The following is a 7,369-nucleotide window of genomic DNA, read 5'->3' on the forward strand; positions in this document are numbered from 1 at the left end:
AATTTACTTGACTTCCAGCGATCGCGACCAAGACGTCGCTCCGTCGCGCCACTTCTACTATATGCGCACGCTTTTTGCCGCGACGTTGCGTTGCTGTCGCCGGCACTATACGCGCAGCATAACTCCTCCAATCCTCCATATAACCGCTCCCTATAACGCCTCCTATTGCTTCATATAACCACTTCCTATAACTCTTCCAATTGCATCATAACTCCCTATAACTCCTCCTATTACTCCACATATCTGCTCCCTATAACTCCTCCTATTACTCCACATATCCGCTCCCTTTAACTCCTCCTATTGCCCCATATAACCTCCCTATAACTCCATATATCCGCTCACTAAAACTCCTATTGCCCCATATAACCGCTCCCTATAACTCCTCCAATTGCTCCATATAACCTCTCCCCACAACTCCTCCTATTGCGCCATATAACCTCTCCCTATAACTCCTCCTATTGCGCCATATAACCGCTCCCTATAACTCCTCCTATTGCTCCATATATCCACTCACTAAAACTCCTATTGCCCCATATAACCGCTCCCTATAACTCCTCCAATTGCTCTATATAACTGCTCCCTATAACTCCTCCCATTGCCCCATATAACCGATCCCTATAACTCCTCCAATTGCTCCATATAACCTCTCCCCACAACTCCTCCTATTGCTCAATAAAACCTCTCCCTATAACTCCTCCTATTGCGCCATATAACCGCTCCCTATAACTCCTCCTATTGCTCCATATATCCGCTCACTAAAACTCCTATTGCCCCATTAACCCCTCCCTATAACTCCTCCAGGATGGGCTGCAGGTGAGCTCCTGCAGGGGATCCAGGATGGCCTTAGACCCAGGGGTTGGTGGCTGTGAGTTGGAGATGGAAGTAGGAGAGGCTGCAGCAGTGGTGTAGGCCTTGGTGAGGCTGAATGCAAGGTACAGGAGAGTTTGGAGAGAAAGGAAGGGGCAGAACAGAATCTGCTTAAAAAAGAAGAGAAACGAACTTTATTGAAGAAGTATAACAGGAAGGTAGAAGAATTGGAAAATATTAAATTAAAGAGATGTCGTGGTCGTGAGGTAGACACGCGCAAGAAGCAAATAAATCATCTGCATGTTGAATTAACCCGGTTGGAGGTTGAGATTGCTAAAATAACAGGGGTTCCAGTCAAACAGAAACGTTCCCTTTTAAAAACTATTGAAATGCTAACCCACAGTGCTGAACAGGGTGCAGAGCAAAGTGCCAAGCAGGGTGCAGAGCAAAATGCTGAGCAGGGTGCAGAGCAAAGTGCAGAACAAGGCGCAGATTCAGATTGTGGAAACGGAAGCCAAAACCCCATTAAATGCTCACAAGAAAAGATAAGTTTGGTGACGCCTACAAGAAGTGGGAGAGAAACTAGATCCCAGAACAAGTCTGCAATGTCTAAAGATAAAACAGAACTTATCCCAGGAAAATTCTGATTCAGATCCTGACAGTTTAATTCCACCAACTGCCAAGAAAACCCCAAAGGGTAAAGTTGCAAAAAAAAAGAAAGCAAAGGACCGGAAGCTAAAGGTTTCCTCAGGAGAAGGTAACAGCCCTGTAATAGGGTCCAAAGACTTCAGGGAAGGGGACTCACCTCAGGGTGTATCAGACTGTGAGCAAGGATCTGTTCCAGAGCTTCCAGCATCCCAGGGGTTAATAGCAGAAGCGGCAGAAGATCTGTGTAGCCATGCATAATAATGACTGCATACATCTTCCCTGTTGGCTGTAAGTCCTGGTAAATACAGGCCTGCCCACAGTAGTTATGGAGGTTTTCCCTCACACCCTAGTGTGGTGCCCTGTGTAAGGAAGGGAGTGGCTGTATGCTCTGAGTCCCTGGATAGTGACCTCAGAGATGCGCCTGCCCCCTGGAGTATAAAGGGCACAACACTGACAGTTAGTGTGGTTGTTGGTGGAGAAATAGTAACCAGAAGGTACCAAGAGGAAGAACCACTTTTGTGACCCTAGTGCAGTAACTAGCGGTAGCAGAGTGATCAATTAAGTTTGTCTACGCCACACTGTGTCCAGGGACCTGGCACAGTGGTGATCTCTCTAGGAGAAGAGGGAATCCCACTTCAATACGGGAGGGCGTACCTGGCAAAGGGACATCACGGAGAGATGTGCGGCTAGAGCCGGCAGCTGCATGGGGCAGTCTGCTACATCCCTGTATTCAATAAAGATGTCCTTGAGAAAAAGAACCCCACTGTGTGAGTGTGAGATTACTCAACAGTGGATGGCACCAAGAAGGAGTTCCTCACCAGGACCATCTCCCTGCGGAAGCACAGATCCTGATGAGGTGGAGGCGCTGCACATGAAGTAAGTTGGACTCGTACCCACTACCTCAGCTACCTGTCCTGATGACATCCCCTAATAACACCAAGCGGGAGACTCAAGAGTCCTGTTACTTGCAGGTGCACCACCACACACGCCTTGTAATGGGGGACTGGTTAGACTACACGGGCCAATATGAGATTGGGTGGGTCAGGCCAGAGGGAACACCCGTTACATCTGATTAAAAGTCCATTGCATGCAAAGAAAGCAGCAGACACCTGTGATGTTGGGTTATCTCAGACTCCCACGCTGGGAGAAGTTAAAGAAATTACAAAGAAATCTGGAGAGCAGCAAAGCAAGAACCTAAAAACTCTGAAAGGAGATCAGCTGGAAATGGAGTTTGTGCCTGAGAGCAGTGAGCCAGAGAACCCATGCTCACCTGGACTTACAGAACCACCCCCTGCTTATTAGCTGGTCCTGGAATTCAGAACTCTGAGAGAGGAGAACAGCAGGTGGTAATTAGCAGCAATGGAGACTGCATTAACCCTGTAATGCCTGGGAGTGAAGTTAAGGTTGTAGAGACTGAAAGTGCTGCTTCTATCCAAACAGTTCCTGATAGAGAGGCCCAATCAGAAGATGGGGTAAAGCAAAGAAATGGCATCAAGGTAACCCCAGTTCACACAGCACCCCCTTCAGCCTGGAGTGGGAGATCCTTTGTGAGCACTGTGACCAGAAATGCACAACCTTTAAAAAGAAGGAACGTGGTAAAATTGAAATATAAGGGTGCAGAGGAAATGAAGCCTGATAGGATTTTTGTAGCAAAACATCTATTGAAAGAATCTTTGGGCTTCAGTGCAGATGACATTTACGCACTTATCCATGTTCCAGGTTCATGCGAATACGATGTCAGCTTTAAGAGACCTCAGGCTCTGGACTACTTTTGGACAAAATATGAGAGTCTTAAAAATTCAGAATTATGGAAGTCCTTTGCAGCTATTCCTGTGTCCAAACCGGAAACAAAGTCGGTGACAATTCTCTTCAGACACGAATCAGTCCCAATATCAGATATTCTGATATGGCTTGGCAGACAATGCGAAGTACTGGCTCCACCTACAAGAATTATGGACTCAGAAGAAATTTGGGTTGGAGGTTGGAAGGTGCAAGTCAGACTTTGGCGACATGGCAATGTTACAAAGCATTTGCCCAACTCCTTCTTCATAGGAAGAGAAAAAGGAAATTGTTTTTACTATGGGCAGCCAACCTTGTGCCATAGATGTGGTTCAGCCTGACATTTAAGCATGTCTTGTGATGTTCTAAAATGCAACTTGTGCCAGTCCTTGGGCCACGAGAGGGCAAGTTGTACAAACATCAGATGTAATTTATGCGATAAATTTGGACATTCATACACGAATTGCGCAGAAGCCTGGCATAATATTTCAAAAGTATGGGAGCAGGAAGTGGACTTCGAAGACAATGAAGCACTTTATGACCGGGCCCTGAAAGTTGCAGACAGAATATGTCTGGATCCGCCTGCAGATGGGGTTGGTCTGGTTCAGCCTAGGGATGGTGCTTGCTTAGATCCTCCTGGAGACTGAGCTTGTCCTGGACCACCTGTGGAGGCAGTTTGCCCAGATACTCTTACAGAAAAAACAATTATTGTGAGTGTAAACAAGGCCCAGGAAATGTCAGAAGACCCCTTAGAAGGAACCTCCCCAAATCTACTCCCAGCAGGGGAACAATCTGGGGAATCAGATAATCCTACTTTGATGGAAACCCAAGTGAGGGAAAATAATAATAAAGAAAAAGAAAGTGAGCAGCTTTGGGCACAGGGGAAAAAGAAAAGGAAGAAGAGCATGGTAAAAAAACTTGGAGGGACTCTTCGACGTCCTGCAGGTCCCGCTGGTAAAGTTCCTCAGGTAGCTATGAAAAACCGTTTTTCTGCTCTCAGAAAGGATTGGGAGTCAAGAGCTGAGGACTCCGAAGATGTAGAGGAACTTTCCTTATACGAAGAGGAACATAATATGGATGTTTCTAGAGAGACAGACTTGGACATGATCCCACCTTCAGTGACCGTCAAGAGGTTTGGGTCATTGGGGGATAATGTGGGGAAAAAGAAAAAGTAATACCGTCTTGTTTTTTTTTGGGGGGGGGCTTAAAATGTTTGTTCATTAATTAATCCTTTAAAGGTAGCAGCTATTAATGCTATAGTTAAGGCTTTTATTTAGTTTCAATTAAAATGTTTATAAAAGGAATGTGACGTTGCTGTTGAGGAGAAAGGTGGAACAAATGCAGAGTTAATATTGATATAATATAAGTTTGTACATAATGTGCAGTTTTTGTTTGAAATGGTTGGAATGTAATGTTGGAAATTTTTTTCAATAAAAAGAGTTCCTCCAATTACTCCATATAACTGCTCCCTATAACTCCTTCTATTGCTCCATATAACCGCTCCCCACAACTCCTTCTATTGCTCCATATAACCGCTCCCCACAACTCCTCCTATTGCTCCATATAACCGCTCCCTTTAACTCCTATTACTCCATATAACCTCTCCCCACAACTCCTCCTATTGCTCCATATAACCTCTCCCTATAACTCCTCCTATTGCGCCATATAACCGCTCCCTATAACTCCTCCTATTGCTCCATATATCCGCTCCCTATAACTCCTCCTATTGCTCCATATAACCGCTCCCTATAACTCCTCCTATTGCTCCATATATCCGCTCCCTATAACTCCTCCTATTGCTACACATTTGGAAAAATTCTATGCACTCTAAATAAACATGAAATTGAATTTCTAAATAACCCACATCCCGTGATTCCAGTGTTTCACCATCTCCCAAAGATCCATAAGACCTTGGTCAACCCGCCTGGGCGTCCAATAGTGGCGGGTATAGGATCTTTGGGAGATGGTTTATCACGCTTTGTGGATTCTTATCTAAAACCTCTTGTTTTTTCTTTGCCATCCTTTATAAAGGATTCCACGGATCTCATGGTCGATGTACAGGACCTGGTCTGGAAGAAAGAATACAGATGGGTCACGCTTGACGTGGTCTCTCTTTATTCAATTATTCATCACGATCACGGGTTATCAGCTATTGCACATTTTCTTCAATTATCACAATTATCCACGTCACTTTGCACTTTTCTTTTAGAATCTATAAATTTTTTATTAACTCACAATTATTTCATGTTTGATTCACGTTTTTATTTACAGTTGTTAGGCACTGCAATGGGCACGAGTTTCGCACCTTCATATGCGAATCTATTTATGGGTTTATGGGAAGCACAACATATCTATCACAGTAGTAATATTTATCGTTAACAAATCATTTATTTCAAACAATTCATCGACGATCTCATTATAATATGGGACGGCGATGAATCATCACTTTATTCATTTATTAATATACTTAATACCAATGATAAAAATATCAAATTTACCTATGAGCATAATATTAGTTGTATTAACTATCTAGACCTGCTCCTGTACATCGACCATGACCAAAAAATCCAAATTGACATTTTTCGCAAACCCAATTCTAGAAATAATTTGTTATCAGCTAAAAGCTGTCACCCACAGTCATTACTCAAAGGCATTCCTAAGGCTCAGTTTATACGGTTAAGACGTATATGCTCGAATGATGATAACTTCTATTCACAATCAGAAGCATTGTTCGAAAGATTCCAGGCCAGAGGCTATGGCATCAGGGACATCCAAGCGGCATTTGATCACGCTAGGTCATTAGATCGTTCTGTACTTCTAGAAAAGAACAAGAAAAAACAACATTTTGGGAATATATCAAAAACAGTCCCAAAGCTAGGGGATGTAAGCCCTTATTTTGTCACCACTTATAACCGACAGTCCAAACAAATATGTGATATTATACACAAACATTGGCACACGCTATCATTGGACAGGGATATTGCAGAGTACATAAAAAATGGGCCAAGATTCACATTCCGGAAAGCTAAAACCTTAGCATCACATCTTGCACCTAGCCACTTTCAGTCAGAGTCTGTCAGAGTTAAAGGGATCCCTAAGGGCTTCTTTGCATGTGGAAATTGTTCTATGTGTAAGTATGCTCATAGTACTAAATATGTTGAGTCCAATGGAAAAAATCATTACATAAAGGAGTTTCTAAATTGTAATACGGCTTTCACCATATATCTTTTAAGATGCGGCTGTAATAAAATGTACGTAGGACGCACAATTAGATCAGTTAAAACTCGCATTGCAGAGCATGTAAGACTTATTAAAAGAAAGGACACTACACACCCTGTCCCTAGACACTTTTCTAGATGCCCTAAAGGAGGTATAAATAATTTTTCATTCACTGCAATTGAGCATATACCATGTCATACTAGGGGAGGATACAGGGAAGGTGTCTTGAACAAACAGGAAATGTATTGGGTGTACACCTTGAACACACTCCATCCGGCCGGAATCAACCAAGACTGGGAGCTTAAGCACTTCTTGGTGGGATAATGGCCCTTTGTGGAGGGGTGTTCAAGGTGTGCCACATTGTATTGAACTATGCCCTAATATCGTACTAATGTATATTGTGTTATATATAATGATGAATTACCCACTTTGCATATAGAGATGTTCTGACAAATATATGAATTATCTGTGTTCATAGAATTTATTTCATTATCTTTATGAAGGTTATGACCATATCCACTTTTCAACCAGAGTAAATGAATAGTTAATTTAATATCAATTGAAAAATTAATCTAATACCAGCAGTTGTAGTACACCCATTTCTATGTTTTTAACTTTATACAGCATTAGGCTGTTTTTATTTATTTTGTTTAAATATGTATTGTTCAATTTTTGTAATTTTGTATTTGTGCATGTCCCCCCATGTCGTGGGTATGGTAATGAGAGCAATCACTAGATTATAGCCTATTCCTGATTGATCAGGTGCAGGTTAGATTGACCTTTATTTCGATTGGTTGTTGATCTGACTCACCCCCTATATGAACAGGGACATGTTTGTATGAACGGCACTCTTTGAAAAAGTCCGGGATAGGACGAAACGCGTCAGAGTGATCATGCTGTACTGTGCTGGTTACTA

This window comes from Ascaphus truei, chromosome 8 (genome assembly GCF_040206685.1).
Source record: "Ascaphus truei isolate aAscTru1 chromosome 8, aAscTru1.hap1, whole genome shotgun sequence".
Taxonomy (NCBI): Eukaryota; Metazoa; Chordata; class Amphibia; order Anura; family Ascaphidae; genus Ascaphus; species Ascaphus truei.